The following is a 19,424-nucleotide window of genomic DNA, read 5'->3' on the forward strand; positions in this document are numbered from 1 at the left end:
GGCCAAGGACCACGATGAAAGCTTTCTGGCGTCACTACTGGGACTCTTATAATTGCCAGCCACACTGAGCGCATCCCAGAATTATAAACTGTGTGAGTTGGAAGAGTGGCTACGGATACCTAAAATCCCCTGTTTTACAGAGATGGCCCTGAAGCACCTCATTACGGGGACACTTATTTTTTGGTCCTGGGAAATCAGAATTTTTTAGCTAACTGCACAGGGGTCTGGAGCCCCATTTATTTGTATCTGTTCTGACAGGAATCACAAGGATAAAGGTTAGAATAAAAGGGACAAGATCCTAGATTTTAGGGAAAAACGTGTGAACAGTAAGGAGATCTTCAGGCTGGATTTGTTTATAGTTCCATGGGGACTGTATGGATCTGTGTTTACGGGTAGGGAACTTTTGGAAACTGTTTAAATTCCTTTAATGTTCATAGTAGGTGCCTGGGGAGATTCATTATTTTAGGTTTCATAATGATACTGCTGAGAGGAGTCAGAAAACTTAGAATCTCTCTTTTCTTCACAGAAATTCTTGCTTGCGCCCCTTCATTAATGCTGTTATCTTGGGCATTCCTCAGTGCTCTGCATGTTGGACATGGGATTCTCACTATTAGCTAGACACTTTGGTGTGAACTGAGGCTTCACTCAAGCTTGTCAGAGAGAAGACACCTTCCAATGCTGCTGTATTTCACCCCAGTCCTCTCATTACTGTGCCCAGAAAAACGTTCCCTTTTCCACCTCCTAATTAGTTCTCTGGGTGTTTTACAGGAAGGCTGACATTTTTCTCTTGACAAGCAGTATTATAGTGTAAAACTGTCCTTGCCACTCTTCATAGCTTTTAATAACTGAGAAATCTCTTACAAGTTGTCTAGAGCTCCATAAACATATGTTGATGGCACTGTTTTACCAGTCCTAAAGTGGTCAAGGTCACTGACAATGTACCAGAGGAAGGAAGACAGTGAGCACACTTTTATAAATAGATGTACTACTTGAAAATGACCCTTTCAGACATGGGACATTAGTTGGCAATAAGGAAGGAAGTGATGAAATGCAATAATAATTTTATTTTATTAAAGGTGGCCTCCAGGTGTACACCAAGTCCTTGCTGTTGTGTTTACTGATGGTCATCTTAGCATGTAGGAGGTTTAAACATAGATTATAGCTATTTTATTACAATAAAACATGAATTAAAAGATAAGAATGGATCTAAAGCAACTGCTCATTCCAAAGTTCAGTCTAAACAGTCAAAAGTTAGCATTATGACGTAAAATTTTAATTTAGAAACTGTAAGGGAAACACGCAAGAACAATGTACCTTACATTCTGTCGTTTGAAACTTTGAAAAACATAAGCATTGGGGGTCATTTCAGGTAGTAAGCTGAAATATTAGTACTGAATCCCATTTCCTTGCCTTTTGATCTCTCATTTGTCCTCAACAGATTTATTTTAATGATGAATTATCTCAAAGGTCTATCAGTTTTGTTATTTGCTACTCAAAAATGTCCCCAAGACGTTGGTGTAGACGTGGCCAGCTGTATTACCTAGACTCTGGACTGATTTGTATTTATTAGATCTCAGAGCCCCCCCAGCATGTGGGGAGAGAGAAAAGCAACATTATCATTATCAATATCAATAGCAACGGCATCAACAGTAACGACAATAGCAATAATGGTTGTCATATACATTATTGCTAACCCTTTCAATACCCCAACTACAAACCCATTGCCGGTCAAGTCAATTCAGACTCATAGCGACTCTATACAACAGAGTAGAACTGCCCCATAGGGTTTTCAAGGAGCAGCTGGTGGATTTGAACTGCTGACATTTTGGTTAGCAGCTGAGCTCTTAACCTCTGTCATGGATTGAATTATGTTCCCCCCAAAATGTGTGTATCAATTTGGCTGGGCCATGATTCCTGGTATTGTGTGATTTTCTTATGTATTGTAAATCCTGCCTCTATGATGTTAATGAGGGAGGATGGGCGGCAGCTGGGTTAGTGAGGCAGGGCTCAATCTACAAGATTGGATTGTGTCGTGAGGCAATCTCTTGAGTATAAAAGAAAGAAGTCTGCAGAGAGATGGGGGACTCATACCACCAAGAAAGTAGCACCGGGAGCAGAGCGCATCCTTTGGACCCGGGGTCCCTGCGCCTGAGAAGCTCCTTGACCAGGGGCAGTTTGAGGACAAGAAATCTTTCTTCAGAGCCTACAGAGAGTGAAAGCCGTTCCCTGGAGCTGACATCCTGAATTTGGACTTTTAGCCTACTTTACTGTGAGGAAGTAAATTTCTCTTTGTTAAAGCCATCCGCTTGTGGTATTTCTGTTATAGTGGCATTAGATGACTAAGACAACCACTGTGCCACCAGGGCTCCATACCCCAACAAGGCAGGTATTATTACAATATTGTAAGGGGTCAAGAGTTCAGACACTGAGATTAGACTTTGGGTAACTTAACTCCTCTCTGAATTGAATTTCACCTTCCTCATTTGTAAAAGGGGGCTATAATTATAAAAATTATTATTAATAATGCCTTACTTAAAGGGTTTTCTGAAGACTAAATGAATAATGCATGTAAAGCACTTAGCACAATGCCTGCTTTATGATTGTTAGTTATTATTACCATCATCATTGTTCTTCCCATTTTTCAGATGAAGAAGCATGGGATTCAGGAAGCTAGGATACGGAAGGCAGGAATCAAACAAGGAAGCACCTGACTCCCAAACCCCTGCTGGCCATTGACATCCCACCACCTCATTGCATTAGGGGATGTTGCTTTGTGGGAAAGGAAGGTGTGAGAGTGAGCTTTAGCCTTTGGGCCAGCAATCTAGCTCTAACTTTGGGAAGAGGTGATGGGGACATGGGGAAAAGCAGTCATTATAGTCAGGGCCTCAGGGGCCTTGGATGCTGCCTCTAATTGGCACTTTTCTCCCTGCTGCAGTCCTGCCTTCTCCCAAAGGTGTTGCCCTTTGTATGTGTCATGATTGGCCAGCCCTAAGAAAATGTTTAATTAGGTCATGTCCTCAGGCCCCATTTCTCTGGCCTCACGTAATTCCCTGGATAACAAGAAGGGGGGAAGAGAGATTATGTGTGAATGTCTTAGTTATCTAGTGCTGCCATAACAGAAATACCACAAGTGGATGGCTTTAACAAAGAGAAATTTATTTTCTCACACTTTAGTAGGTTACAAGTCCAAATTCAGGGCGTTGGCTCCAGGGGAAGGCTTTCTCTCTCTGTCGGCTCTGGAGGAAGGTCCTTGCTCTCAATGTTCCCCTGGTTGAGGAGCTTCTCAGGCGCAGGGACCCTGGGTCCAAAGGATGCACTCTGCTTCTGGTGCTGCTTTCTTGGTGGTGTGAGGTCCCCATCTCTCTGCTTGCTTCCCTTCCTTTTATCTCTTGAGAGATAAAAGGTGGTGAAGGCCACACCCCAGGGAAACTCCCTTTACCTTGGGATCAGGGAGGTGACCTGAGTAAGGGTGGTGTTACAATCCCACCCTAATCCTCTCAACATAAAAATTACAAACACAAAATGGAGGACAACCACACAATACTGGGAATCATGGCCTAACCAAGTTGACACATATTTTTGGGGGGACGAATTCAATCCATGACAGTAATTTTTTTTTAACCTACTAGTCATTTACTTTCCCTGTGTTATGCTATGTAGACCTGATGAGGAGCTTGTCTGCCCAATCCTCCTGTATTTGCACGGCTTCATTTGTAGCATCATGAAGGAAAGGCAAAAGAAGTGCTATTCTTGAATAACAGCCACCACGGGCAGAAACGTAACAATTATAAACACCATCTCTGGTCTTCTATCTATTCAGTCCATTTTCTGCTAAAGAATAAGCATTTGTACTGTGCAACCCCCCACTACCCACAAAAATTTGGAAGGAGACTTGCTTTTTGAGGTCGAAGTTTTCTTTGCATGACTTTCAATCAAACTTGATCTTGCACTCTTGTCTTTTTAAGTGTTCTTAGAAAAAAAAATTTCTTTACAGTATAATCTCCTAGTAGGGATTAGTGAAATCATCTTCTCACTTGTATCTAACTGCCTTTCCCTCTGTGTTTCCATCTCTTGGATTCTCCCTTGCATTAGATTTCTTTGTCTCTGCCTTCCACTGTACCTAGTGAGAGCACTTGGAGGGAGGGCATCACCGTGTATTGATTTGGACCAAACTTACTTGCTGGTCACTACCTGACAAATGAGTGCAAAGAAGAAGGGAACTCATAGTCCTGACTCCCGGAGACAGAAGTAATTTTAGAAAGTCAAGCGCTTGTCATCATTTGACATCAGCATAGAGTGACAAATAGAATTGAAAGAGAGAGAAAAGGGTGAGAGAGCAGAAAGATGCAGAAGAAAGGACCTGAAGATTAAAAAAGAGGAGGCTAAGATAGGGAATGTATTTTATATCACCAACGATTTCTCCCAGTTCTCAATCCCTGTCTTGGGCTGGCATGCTCTACCATTACCCAACCTACAAACATCTTCAGTTTTTTGTTTATTAAAGCTTAATCAAGAGAATGAATTTCATTGAGGTATGAAATTAGAAAGAGGTAGGGCCTGAAACTATTTAGGCAGTGAAAGTGTGTCACTCTTTTTTCTTCCTTTGGCCAGGTGAACAGTTCAAGTATTAGTAATGGATTGCTGTCAAGTCAGTCCCAAGTGAAAGCGACCCTGTAGGACAGAATTGAACTGCCCCATAGGGTTTCCAAGGCTGTAATCTTTACAGAAGCAGACTGATACATCTTCCTCCTGCCAAGCAGCTGGTGGGTTCAAACCACTGACCTTTTGGTTAGCAGCTGAGAGCTTTACCATTGAGCCACCAGGGCTCCTCAAGTATTAGTAGAGAGCTAATTATGGAGTCCCTGGGTGGTGCAAATGGTTAAGAATGTGGCTACTAACTGAAAGGCTGGCTGTTCAAATCCGCCTAGACATGCCTTGGAAGAAAGGCCTGACGATCTGCTTCCAAAAGGTCACAGCCACTGAAAACTATGGAGCACAGTTCTTCTCTGACACTCATGGGGTTACCGTGAATCAGAATTAACTTGACAAGGCAACTGGTTTTGAAGCTGGTGAACCCGAATATCTGATCTTCCTGGCCCAGATCAGCTGATGGTGGTGATTGAGAGAAGGATTACAGAAGGTAGGGTCGACTATGAAATCAGGAGTAACTGCGGAGCCCTGGTGGCAAGTGGCTTAAGAGCTCGGCTGCTAACCAAAAGGTCGGCAACTGGAATCCACCAGCCGTTTCTTGGAAACCCTATGGGGGAGTCCTACTCTGTCCTATAGGGTCGCTGTGAGTCGGAACAGACTGCAGGGGGCTTTTTTTTTTTTTTATGCAACAAGTCATACATCAGTTTGGGGGAATTATACATGCTTTGTCCTGAGCTAGGCTGGGGTGAATATTAATCTCCCAATGATTTCAACAGATGAGGCTCTCTCCTGAGCACTGCGTCAACAGAAATGATTTTCTGTTCTTGTAAACCTTTCTTCTTCCTCTGACGCCTTCCTGGACTAATGGAAAAAAAAAAAAAAAGAATAAGAATGAGAAAGGAATGTTTGAATTTAAAAAGAAGAACGATTCCTAAAGGCAGGCCAATTAGTATTAGCCCTGTAGTCTCAATTCTTTCACTGTAGGAAGAAAAGAGTCCTCAGATTTACTTTTGCCATGAATGACATTTTTAGCCAAGTTGTTCTTGTTGTTAGCTGCTGTCCTGTTGGCCCTGACTCGTGGGGACCCCACGGGTCACAGAGAAGAACTGCTCTGTAAGGTTTTCTTTGTTGTAATCTTTACAGAAGCAGCTCACCAGGCCTTTCTTCCACGGAGCCACCGGGGGGGGGGGTTTGAACCACCAACCTTTAGATTAGCAGCCGACTGGAAACTACTTGTGCCACCCAGTCTCCTCTTTTAGCAATACCTTTATTTACATTGGGGAAACCCTGGTGGCATAGTGGTTAAGTGCTATGGCTGCTCACCAAAGGGTCAGCAGTTCGAATCCTCCAGGCGCTCCTTAGAAACTCTATGGGGTAGTTCTACTCTGTCCTATAGGGTCGCTATGAGTCAGAATTGACTCAATGACACTGGGTTGGTTTTTGTGTTTTTATTTACGTTAAATTCTGCCTTTACCAATCAGTATGACTTTCATAAAGTGCCTGCACCAGGTGTCCTAAACTTTAGTGCAAACAGAATAACTTTACTTCCTAGAGTTCTGCAGAATTGAAGTGACCACTGGATGAGGGTCATGCCTTCCCTTTCTCGAGACATCTCCTAAGAGAAAAGAAAGGTACATGAAAAGAGAGAAGGAAAAATAATGGCAATGACAGAAGTGAAGAGGAAACATTTCTTAAAAAGCAAAATACTGGTTGCAATTGATGGATTTAATTTTTGTTGTAATGGAGAGTACAAGGGCTTCTTTTTACTCCCAGAGATAAATACAGCCCAGTTGTCTTGTTCTGTATATACACGGTGATAGTCAGCTCCAGTCCACTGCCAGCATTTCAGAGTTCACTGGCTCTGGACTGTGGGGACGATGAGCGATGCAGATCCCATTCCTGTCCCCAGTGTGTGCCATCTGTGGCACTTTCTGTCGTTTAGTTTCCGATTTGCTCGAAATAGCTTTATTTACTCTAAAGTGGGATAGTGCTAAGTTGCCAGCAATCGGCCGTGCGGCTCTATCATCACAGAAAATGTTGTCAGTGTAGTATTAGAGAACAAAAAGCTAACGGGTGGGAGCCAGATAAAGCCAGCAGCATGCACAGATGGCAGTGGAAAAATCTTAACTTTATCCTACTTTGGGCATGCTTTTCACTCCCATACTCTTGCTAACGTGGTGCAAAGCTACTACAAGCAACACTCTTTTTGTCCGTACTATTGGAGTTGTCGTTAGGTACCGTCGAGTTGCTTCTGACTCATAGTTACCCTACAGGACAGAGTAGAACTGTCCCGTAGTGTTTCCAAGGAGTGGCTGGTGTGGATTTGAACTGCTGACCTTTTTGTTAGCAGCTGAGCTCTTACCCGCTATGCCACCAGGGCTCCATTATTGGGAGAGGCAACCCTGGAATTTCATTTTAATGATTCGGTTTCAGCCTTTTTTCATCCTCCCATGAAATCTGCTACCCAGTGTGCTAACGACTAACACAATAGGCACTAAAGATCAGTGAACTAGTCTAAAGGTTCAGGTCAGTTCATGTTTATTGCCTGTACTTACTATTGTGTTTCAATACTGGGGTTATAAAGATAAAAGGATAGTTCTTGACCTCACCAAGCTTGCAGGTTAGCCAAGAGAGATGACTAAAGAAGTAGCAGGTTAGATTGAGACAGCGTCTATGCTTCATGATATTTTTGGAAGAAACGAATCAAGTGCTAACTTTCTTGAACAACACTAACAATACATTTTGGCAAGAAAGACAGAGATGGACAGCCAGAGAGTAAGCAGGAGGGAAAGGGGGAAATTTTGTGGTGGGTGCTGTGTTAGAATTCTGGGAGAGTGAAGGGAATTTTTTCCTTTCAAGTTTTTATATTGAAAAATTTTAGCCTTATAGAAGAGTTAGAAAAATACTATAAAACACACACCCACATACCTTTTACTCGGATTCACCAATTGCTAACATTTTGTCGCACTCATCTGCTCTGTGTGTGTGTATGTGGTACCACTTAAAAGCAAGTTGCAGACCTGGTGACACTTCTACCCCTCAGTTGTTCAGCAGGCATGATCATACCCATGAAAAGTTAAGTCGAATGGCCAGGTTAACTTCTATATGTATACATTTTTGAACAAAGCTTCTTTGGCTTATCGCTTAACTGAAAAGCAATATAAGCTGTTAAGTACAAACACACAAAATAAAACAAACCCACAGCTGCTACAAAAACCAAACCAAACAAACGAAAACTGTTCTCATATTCAGTTATCTATGAATCAGACTTGTCTCAATTTAGTGAAAACAAAACAATGAAGTAAATTGAGGACTGAAGTTATTTTAAGATTTGCATAACTGTCATGAATAGCCTCCTATTTCAAATTTTTTGTTTCTTAAAACTCATTGTTTGCATGGATTAATCTTATAATAAATGCACATTATAAATTTAAACTAAAATAATCTAATAAGAGAGATTTTTTACAATCTGTTTTCATGTTGTAGATCCACAGATGATTGGATTTGAAAACCACATTCAGTTGACAATCAAAAAAGATTGAAAACCATTGGTTAACACTCTTGCCCTTTTGCGTCTCATTTTCCAGCCATAGAACTTGTCATTGTAAACTCAGTGTCAAATAATTCCTGTCCTTTGTGCTGGAAATATCTGCAGAGAAGAATTGTAGACTCATATAAGTGAAATTCTAAACAATACTAATTATTTGCTTACATGCAATGCAGGGGTTATTAAGATAAAGCAGGGTGGGGACCTAACCTACCCAGGCCAGGCATATCTTTCATGTGAATATGAAGGAAATGATTCATTGACAACGAACCTGAAGGATTCATGGCTCAGTATTACACAATCAAGCATTCGAAAACAAAGTTCCTGTGGAAACAGTTTGGTAATCAGTGCCTTTCATTTTCTCTTATTAGTTAATCACTTGCTTGTGTTAGCAATAGTAACCACCACTTGTATTTTGTTTTGCAGTTTCGTAAGCATTTCGCAGACACCTTATGAAGTGCTGAGGTAGGTAGCATCACTCTCATTTTGTGGTGAGGAAAGTGAGGCTGCGAGTGGTTGAGTAACTTGCCCAATGTTGCCCAGTCAGAAAGTGGTAGAGCCAGAATTTTAAATCCAGGCCTGCCTAGGAAGTGGGAGGATATAGATTATATAACTTGGTTTCTTAGAAGCTCAATTTTCTGATCTGTACAATTAGGATAATACTTATTTTGCAGTATTGTTATGAAGACGAAATGAAATAATGTAAGAAAAATGTCTCTATCAGCATTTAATATATAGGTGGAGTTCAATAAATAGTTATTTCACTGCCCTTTTAGCTCTCTCCTTCCCAGTACCACGTTCATAGTCCTATAGTAGTGGCCTTAATCACTACTTTGAAATTTTCACTGCCAAATTCCTTGTACACCACAGTAATAAATTATGGTACGACTATATGGAATCCTCAATATATTACTTTTCCTGAGACTAATTTACAAGAAATTTCTTTGGTATATTAGTTAGTAATACCTTCCCCCACTTTTGGGCAAAAGGCCAAGAGTATTTTGAGGGGATTGTGATGAACCTACAATTTATTGAATCATACCATTGGTAAATAGGGTTAAAGAAGAGTTCTAACACACTTACAAGGTGACATACCTGAAGGGGCCATAAGCAGCAGGCATAAGCAAAATCATAAAAATCCATTTATCTGTCAACACATTTATGTTAAGAGATTACAGGACCGGCCAGGAATTTCCTGCTGTATGTCATTTCCCCCCCCCATGGAACTTTTCAATAGCTTGTAATGGGCTCTTGTGCTTCCTCTTCAGGCTTGGCTGTTATCAGTTCCACTCAGATATTCCTTCCTATTCAGTTTGGAGTACTTTGTGACACTTATGAATGAGTGTACCTATTTATTTTAACTATTAGAATGTTGATTTATATCATAGTACAGTCATCATTTCTGCTTCCTAACACATAGGACTTCTACAAGAATTTACTCCTTTGAAAGCTACATTAATTATTAGAACCTCTAGGAAAGGGTGCCATAAAATCGAAAGCTATATACGAATTTTATAAGAAATAATTTCCTACTAAAATAATATGCACAGGTCACAACTGAGGAAACTTTCTAGGAGGGAAATGTGTTAGTTTCCCAGGGCTGTGAGAACAAAGTACCACAAACTGGATGGCTTGAAACCACAGAAATTTATTGCCTTACAGTTCTGGAGGCTATACGTCTGAATTCAGGGAGTCAGCAGGGCCATGATCTCTCTGAAGGCTCTATTGGAGGATCCTTCCTTGTCTCCTCCAGCTTCTGGTGGTCCGAGGCAGTTCTTGGCTTGTGGATGCATCACTCCAATCTCTGCTTCTGTCTTCACATGGCCATATTCCCTCTATGTGTCTGTCTGTGTCTCTTTTCCTCTTTTTGTACAGACACCAGTCATGTTGGAGTAGGGACAGCTTACTCTGGTATGACTTCATGTTAACTACTTACATCTGGAAAGACCTTATTACCAAATAATGTCACATTCACAGGTACTGGGGTAAGGACTTCAACATATCTTTTTTTAGGGGACACAATTCAACCCATCATAGTGAGAAAACAAATTTGAGTGTTTTCAGTTGAGATAACTCCAAATGAAAGGAAGCATTGCGGAAAGAATACTTGATGTGTGGTAGAAAACCAGAGTTTGAGTCAAGGCTCTGCTGCCTACTATGCAAGAATAGGCAAGATACTTGGGTCTTTGGAGTCTTATTTTATTTAGCTGTAGAAATGAGCACTACATGATTGTTCTTAATCTCTGTTTTATTTTATTAGGACAAATGTAATACCCCGGAAAAATCCTGGTTTATAGACATGGTATAAAACTTCACTTATGTAGCCCTATTTCAATGTGCTTGAATATGCGAGTTGAATCTTTAGCTATTGAAATGTTTCTACAGGTAAGTGACAAATGAAAGGTATTTCTAAAAAGATACAGGCAGACTTAATGTTTTCTCGTTTTTTTTTTAATTTTTATTAAGCTTCAAGTGAACATTTACCATTCCAATCAGTCTGTCACATGTAGGTTTACATACATCTTACTCCCTTCTCCCACTTGCTCTCCCTCTATTGAGTCAGCCCTTACAGTCTCTCGTTTCGTGCCAATTTTGCCATCTTCCCTCTCTCTCTATCTTCCCATCCCCCCTCCAGTCAAGAGTTGCCAACACACTCTCCAGTGTCCACCTGAGTTAATTAGCTCACTCTTCATCAGCATCTCTCTCCCCGCCACTGACCAGTGCTTTTCATGCCTGATGATTTGTCTTTGGGGATGGTTCCTGTCCTGTGCCATCAGAAGTTCTGGGGAGCATTGTCTCTGGGATTCCTCTAGTCGCAATCATACCATTAGGTATGGTCTTTTCATGAGAATTTGGGGTCTGTATCCCATTGGTCTCCTGCTCCCTCAGGAGTTGTCTGTTGTGCTCCCTGACAGGGCAGACATCGATTGTGGCCGGGTACCAACTAGTTCTTCTGGTTTCAGGATGATGTAGGTCTCTGGTTCATGTGGCCCTTTCTGTCTCTTGGGTTCTTAGTTGTCGTGTGACCTTGGTGTTCTTCCTTTGCCTTTGCTCCAGGTGGGTTGAGACCAATTGATGTATCTTAGATGGCCTGTTTTCTCGTTTTTGTTGGAGAATCATAACTTTATGTATAAAAAAATTAGATTCTTCAGTAGCTGATTCACTGAATTACTTAGCTTCCTAAACATAAACCAACTTAAACTTCTTTTCTTTTTTATCAGTTTTACACCAACAAACTGCCAAGAAAGAATGACTTTGTATCAGTTGCATCATATCAGATATTTTGGTTCACATAAATTAAAATTTCTGGTATATTATACAGATCTAAGGATTTTTAAATTTATTTTCTTTGTATAACTTCCTCCCTGATTATAAAAATGGAGTTAATTTCCAGAAATGCAACTATGGGTAAATACAGGAACTCTCTTGATATATTTCATTGTGCTAATGGATCCAAGGAGAAAATAACTAGAGATGTATACCTTTGGAAAGGATTTTGCTTTATCCAAGATGTTTCAGGAACAATTCTGTGGCCTAGAGTGAGGTTATTCTATAGGTTTGTTGGTTGTATGACACCAAGAAGTTAGACAAACCACTGATATAATAACAAAAATATTTCCTATTTATATAATATTTTACAAAATCCTTTTCTAGGCATAATTTCATTCAAGTATCCCAACCTCCTGAAATAAGGGATGGATTATTTATTTCAGTTTTAATGGCTCAGAGAGAGGTTAAATGATTTGTTCAAGGCTTCCCTTTCCTAATGGGTTCTCACCAGGACTCAAATCCCAGTTTTCTGATTTTACATCTAATTCTCTTTCTCTTCCTCTCTAATGGACCACCTTAACTCCTCAGGATTTGAGTTCTCTAGAAATTAGTAAAATGGCATTTCATTGGGCCTTTGTGGTCTTAGATTGCGGTGTCACTGCAGCACAATATTCTAGTCTGTACAGAACAGATTGATGTTTGCTGATAATAACAGTAAACTTCATTTAGCAATGCCCTCTGGTGTTGTTAAATACTATCATTACTTTACTTACACAACTCTACATGAAGTCAGGATTTTGGCAATTTCTGGTTAACTTGATTGATTCTGACTCATGGCAATCCCATGTGTGTCAGAATAGAACTGTGTTCCATAGGGTTTTCAATAGCTGAATTTTTGGAAGTAGATCATCAGGCCTTCCTTCTGACGTGCCTCTGGGTAGACTGGAACCTCCAGGAACTTCAGCTTAATCAAGACAAACCAAACCCGTCACCATCAAGTCGATTCTGACTCATAGCAACCGTGTAGAACAGAGCAGAGCTTCCCCATAGCGTTCTAAGGCCATAAAATTTCACAGAAGCAGACTGCCACATCTTTCTCCCACAGAGCGGCTGGTGGGTTTGAACCACAGACCTTTCAGTTAGCAGCTGAGAGCTTAGCTGCTGCACCGCCAGGGCTCCTTAATCAGGTAATTCATGCTTTAAAACATTTTTCTTTTTCTCTCTGAATTATCAAAGAAATCATGGAAAATTAAACATAGCAGCAAAGATGCACAGCTTTGAAGTTTTTTTTTTTTTTAACAGTTTTACCATCCAAATTTTTTTCTTGTCAATATTATTTATGGAGAACATTAAGGACAACTGAAGAGGAAAAAAGTCCCAGAGAACAATTTCCTTGGGCTGAGCCTTAGGGGTTCCTGTGATACATAAGATGCCATTTCTTTATCCAGTAAAGCAAAGCAAGACTTCTTTTTACGCATTTGACCTCTTTGAGTTACTTATTGATATCGAGGGTATCTGCAATCATATCTTTTCAAGATCCACAAAGTTCTCAGTTACCAAGGGAATTGTTCCGTAGAAATCTATAACCAAGGCTTGAGGTATTCCTTATCCTCGATCTTTTACCGACTGAGGTGGACTGGGGATTAACCTAATCTATAACTAGAGATTGATTTGGAGGAGGGCAAGAGGAGATAGAACACGACTGGAGTCGGAGGAGAGGTGGGGAATGTTGAACTGTTTGGGAATCAAAGCATTGTAGCCGTCTGAAGGCTGTGGATGCTGCTCCCTGACGCTTCCTGTGTTGCCGGCTCTGCTAAGGGCTCTACATGCATCTTCTTGCTACTCTTCTTAACGATCCTGTGAGGTGGCAGATATTTTTATCCACATTTTAAAAACGAGGAAACATGCTTAGTTTCTTAGTGCTGCTATAACAGAAAATAACACAAGTGGGTGGCTTTAACAAACAGAAATTTATCTTCTCACAGTTTAGGAGGCCAGCAGTTGGAATTCAGGGTGCTGGCTCTAGGGGAAGGCGCTCTCTGTATTCTCTGGAGAAAACCCTTGTCTCTTTCAGCTTCCTTGGTTCCTTGATGATCTCCACGTGGCATCAGCCTTTCTCCATTTGTGCTTCCTTGCTGTTGTGCCAAATCTGCTCTTTTTACATCTCAAAAGTGATTGGTTTAAGACACGCCCTACACGGGTATGGTCTCATTAACACAGCAAAGAAAATCATATTCCCAAAGGGGATTACATCAGCAACTTTAAGGGTTAGGATTTACAACATATATTTTGGGGAACATAATTCAATCCATAACACTGGCTCAGAGAGGTTTAGATTAATGACCCAAGGTCAAATAGCTAGTAAACAGCAGAATCAGGATTTGAACACAGGAATGTGTGGACCCTAAGCTTTCCCACGATGAATACTATCACCTGAACAGTGCTGACATCACAGTAATTTCTCCCAATTTGGCTTTTGGTTAACTGCCCAGAATTTTTCTTTTTTTTTAAACACAGTGGCACATGGTTTGGTTTATTTTTATTTAAAGATAAGATTATGTAGAGAGATGTGGGTCCTTTTATGGTTTGTTGAAATTTATTCTGAATTTAGTCCTTGTTGTACATCAGAACTACCTTCTTATTTGCAAAATAAAACTCATACTCATTGTCATCGAGTCTATTCCGACTTATGGAGACCCAACAGGACAGAGTAGAACCACCCGATAGGGTTTCCAAGGAGCAGCTGGTGGATTCAAACTGTCGACCTTTTGGTTAGCAGCCAAAAGCTTAATTCCTATGTGGGATCTGAAAAACATACTCTGTGTAGATTACTAGTTTTTCCTTTGGAGTGTGGTAATTTGCATTTGTCTCTGCTCCTATGGTTTGGGAGGAGACCTGGTGGTACAATGGTTAGGCTGCTAACCGAAAGGTCAGCAGTTCAAACCCACCAGCAGCTCTGCAGGAGAAAAGACCCAGCAATCTGATCCCGTTCTACTCTGTCACTTGGGGCTGATATGAGTTGGAATCAACTCCACTGCACCCAACAACAGCCTGTGCTTTGGGCAATAGCCAGAGACTTCAACTATTAATGAGCTATCGCATATGATTTTCTGTGTTGTACAGAAGAGACTATAGGGTCTCTATGAGTCGGAACCGACTAGACGGCACTGGGTTTAGTTATTTTTTTGGCATAGAAGAGAAAAGTGAATCTAGGGGGTGGATCCGAGTGATGTGAGATTCCAGCTGGAGTCTCATGCCCTTCCGGAGAAAGTTCATAGCACTCTGAAGGTATATAAGATGGCACTCTGTTGCTATTGGATTGCTTGGCAATCTCTGGCAAATAACACAGGGAAAACATGATTGCATGCTTGAGCAGTTTTTCTTCTGCAGGAGAAAAAAAATCCCAAGTTTGAAAAAGCATTTGGCTTTCACCACTTATGAAAGTGTCTCATGTCTGATTATCATTTATTCAACAAATATTTGTTGGATAGTAGGCGCTGTTCCTGCTTTCAAGAAACCCACAGGCCAGAGGGGCAGGCAGTATGTAAATAAATTCTACCCTGGGTGTCAAGGGCCATAATTATAGGGCCTTTTTTGAAGGCCAGAAGACCCTGGGTGGTACAGATGGTTATGGCACTTGGCTGCTAACCGAAAGATTGGAGGTTGAGTCCACCCAGAGGCGCCTTGGAAGAAAACCATGTTGATCTACTTCGAAAAAATCAGCTATTGAAAACCATATGGAGCACAGTTCTACTCTGATACACATGGGGTTGCCATGAGTCAGAATCCACTCAAGGGCAACAACAGTTTTTTTTTTTTTTTTTTTTGAGGGCACCTAGGAAAAGCTTCACTGGAGGGATCAGGTACAATGTCACAGGGGATGGAACATCTATTCTGAGCAAGACTGGCTATATAATTTGCAGAATATAGTGGAAAACTGAAATGTGAACCACTTGTTCAAAAGCTATTAAAAATTTCAAGATGGTGACAGGATGGCATTAAATCGAGCATGAGATACTTCTAATTGAATTTCCTTCCACTTAGGCAGTAACACCCACAATGGAAAAATTCCAAACCTTTGTTTAACAAAATGAACCCAGTCTCGGCATTTATGCCATTTGTTTCCTTTGAAGGAATTATTATTACATAAGTAATGCCTGCGGCTCTAAGAAAATATATTCAAATCATTTTGGCCATAAAATTTTGGTAGAAACCTAGGGTACATAAAAAAAAAAAAGGGTATAGAATGGGTCATTTATTGCATTTATGTCAGAAAAGAACAGTTTGTGGAAACTTCAGGGAATATTTTGATACTTTCTCCAGCAGCTTGTACCCCTGAAAGAAATAATTTATGTAGATGATAAAAGGCCAAGTGTTAGTATATTTGTTGAAACTACAACAAGCCTTACCTGTTATTACAGAGGTCAGAGTACATTGTATCTGTGGAGTGTGTATTGTTCCTAATCACTCACTGCACTTGAAGAGTGTTTTACAGGCCTGCCCATAGTGTAGGATTTATACTGCCTCCCTGAGGGAGGAGTCTACCTACCCTCACCATTGACACTAGCCTTGGCCATGTGACTTGCTTTGGTCAATGGAGTGAGAGGAAGTGTTGTATGCCACATCTGAGCAGAAGTCCTGGGCAAACATTTCAAAGGCCATTGCACAATTTGGCTCTTTTTTTTTTTTTATGAGTCCAACATGCTCCCTAAAGGAGATGCTCCTTCTGCCTGGATCCTAAACAAAGAAGCCACATGGAGCAGAGCTATAGCCTACACAGGAACTGTGAATGAGAAATAAACCTTTGCTGTTGAAAATCTACTAAGATTTTGGTATTTAGTGAGAGCTGGCTAATACAGTGTCATATATATAATGGGGCAACAATTTATAAATATGCTATTTGGCCAAAGGGCATTCAGATCCCATTCCTCCAGGGCATGACGTCACTCTAATAATGATGATTATTTTGCTAATGTCCTGTGTCCTAAATTCTTCCAGAGCCAGATACACTGGGGATTACATTGGTGGTAATCTGATCTGCTGGGAAATCAAGCTGAATCCTAGAGGCAGGAGCAACGTCTGATGTCTAACAACTCCAGCCCTTATTTCCCCTCCTGGCCCAGAAGTCTGTTGCCTACATGACCTTAGACAAATTGCTTAGCCTCTCAGTTTCCCCAGCTGTAAACTCAAAATAGGAATGCTGCATAAGGTTGTTAGGACAGTGTCAGTTTCTGTTATTTATTTCATATCAATGCCTCTTCTTCAGTTTTTTATCTCTGGTTCAATTGTTGTTAGGTGCCATCGAGCCAGTTCCAACTCACAGCAAACCTATGTACAGCAAAACAAAACACTTCCCAGTCTTGTACCATCTTCACAATCATTGTTATGTTTGAGGCTGTTGTTGCAGCCGCTGTGTTAATCCATCTCGTTGCAGGTCTTCCTCTTTTTCGCTGACTCTCCTTTACCAAGCATGGTGTCTTTCTCTAGGGGTAGTCCTTCCTGATAACATCTTCAAAGTACTTGAGATGAAGTCTCACTATCCTTGCTTCTAGGGAGCATTCTGGCTGTACTTCTTCTGAGACAGATTTGTTCATTCTTCTGGCAGTCCATGATATACTCAATATTCTTTGCCAACACCATAATTCAAAGGCATCAATTCTTCTTCAGTCTTCCTTATTCACTGTCCAGTTTTTCTCATGGAAATGAGGTGATTGAAAATACCATGGCTTGGGTCAGACACACTTTGGTGCTCAAAGTGACATATTTGCTTTTTAACACTTTAAAGAGGTCTTTTGCAGCAGATTTGCCCCATGCAATACACCGTTTGATTTCTTGACTGCTGCTTCCATAGGCATTGATTGTGGATCCAAGTAAAATGAAATTCTTGACAACTTCAATCTTTTCTCTGTTTATTACTATGTTGCTTATTGGCAGAGTGAGGATTCTTGTTTTCTTTATGTTAAGGTATAATCCATATTGAAGGCTGTGGTCTTTGATCTTCACCAGTGAGTGCTTCAAGTCCTCTTCACTTTCAGGAAGTAAGGTTGTGTTATCTGTGTATCACAGGTTGTTAATAAGTCTTCCTCCAATCCTAATGCTCTGTTCTTCTTCATATAGTCCAGCTTCTCGTATTATTTGTTCAGCATACAGATTGAATAGGTTTGGTGAAAGGATACAGCCCTGACGCACGCCTTTCCTGATTTTAAACCATGTAGTATCCCTGTGTTCTGTTTCAATGCCTGCCTCTTGGTCTATGTACAGGTTCCACGTGGGCACAGTTAAGTGTTCTGGAATTCCCATTCTTTGCAATGCTATCCGTAATTTGTTATGATCCACAGAGTCAAATGCCTCTGCATAGTCAATAAAACACAAGTAAACATCTTTTCGCTATTCTGTTTTCAGCCAAGATCCATCTGACATCAGCATTGATGTTCGTTGTTCTTTGTCCTTTTCTTAATCCAGCTTGAATTTCTGGCAGTTCCCTGTCGATGTACTGCTCGACCACTTTTGAATTATCTCCAGCAAAATTTTAGTTGAGTGCAATACTTAATAATATTATTGATAATTTCTGCATTCTTTTGGATCACCTTTCTTTGGAATGGGCACAAATATGGTTGGTTGGTCAGGTAGCTGTCTTCCAAAGTTCTTGGCATAGACCAGAGAGCATTTCCAGTGTTGGATCTGTTTGTTGAAATATCTCAGTTGGAATTCTGTAAATTCCTGGAGCCTTGTTTTTCGCCAACACCTTCGGTGCAACTTGGACTTCTTCCTTCAATACCATCAGTTCTGGATTATATGCTACTGAAATGGCTGAATGTCAACCAATTCTTTTTGGTACAGTGCATTTGCATATTCATTCCATCTTCTTTTGATGCTTCCTGTGTTGTTCGATACTTTGCCCATAGAATCCTTTAATATTGTAACTTGAGGCTTGAATTTTTTCTTCAGTTCTTTTAGCTTGAGAAATGCCCAGTGTAGTTTTCCTCAGTGGTGTCACTAAGGGGGGAGTGCAAGGGTGTGACACCAAAATGACTATCTATAGTCATTTGTGTGGTGTTTTGGCAGAAATTTTTTTTTTAATAAAAATGTTCCAACCTTACGTGTATCAATATACCTACAAGGCTAACATTCTATGCTAATTTACTTTTTCATCATTCTAATGCACTCTGATCAGAGGTGTCATTATTACCTAATTACAGTGCTTCTTTGAATCACATGATTTTGTCTGCAAGTGCTGTAAGCACGCGCTGTTGTTTATGTTGCTGCCGGTGCTTTTATGTCACTGATGTTGTCAAATTTTCTGGTGTTTTAGCTACAATATTGTGGTGATTAGCATGGGGGCAAGTGACATCATGAGTTACTGCACATGGTGACACCAACCCTAGTGATGCCAGTGTTCTTCCCTTTTGGCTTTCTATCTCCAGGCATTTGAACATTTCATTATAATACTTTACTTTGTCTTCTCAAGCTACCCTTTGAAATCGTCTGTTCAGCTCTTTTATGTCATTTCTTCCATTCATTTTAGCTACACTATGTTCTAGTGCAAGTTTCAGAGTCTGTTTTGACATTCATTTTGGTCTTTTCTTTCTTTCCTGTCTTTTCAATGACCTTTTGCTTTTTTCATTTATGATGTCCTTGATATCATCCCACAAGACTTCTGGTCTTCAGTCATTAGTATTCAATGAGTCAAACCTATTCTTAAAATGGTCTCTAAATTCAGGTGGGACATACTCAAGTTCGTACTTTGGCTCTCGTGGACTTGTTTTAGTTTTCTTTGGCCTTGTTGCATGTGAGCAATTAACATTCTGTTCCACAGTCAGCCCTTGGCTTGTTCTGACTGATGAATATGGAGCTTCTCCATCGTCTCTTTCCACAGATGTAGTTAATTCACTCCTGTGTATTCCATCTGTCGAGATCCATGTGTATAGTCACCATTTATGTTGTTGAAAAATGGTAT

The 19,424-nt window shown here is 40.6% G+C and overlaps 1 long non-coding RNA gene across 1 annotated transcript in view; it reads left to right on the forward strand.

Annotated features, from left to right (window-relative positions):
- Nucleotides 1-10,500, forward strand: part of LOC126075345 (uncharacterized) — a 42,222-nt gene extending 31,722 nt beyond the window's left edge. The window contains exons 2-3 of the long non-coding RNA XR_007517187.1: nucleotides 8,624-8,662; nucleotides 10,458-10,500. This is a non-coding gene — a long non-coding RNA (uncharacterized LOC126075345). The remainder of the gene's footprint in view (nucleotides 1-8,623; nucleotides 8,663-10,457) is intronic.
- Nucleotides 10,501-19,424: the final 8,924 nt, after the last annotated feature.

This window comes from Elephas maximus, chromosome 4 (genome assembly GCF_024166365.1).
Source record: "Elephas maximus indicus isolate mEleMax1 chromosome 4, mEleMax1 primary haplotype, whole genome shotgun sequence".
Classification (NCBI taxonomy): Eukaryota; Metazoa; Chordata; class Mammalia; order Proboscidea; family Elephantidae; genus Elephas; species Elephas maximus.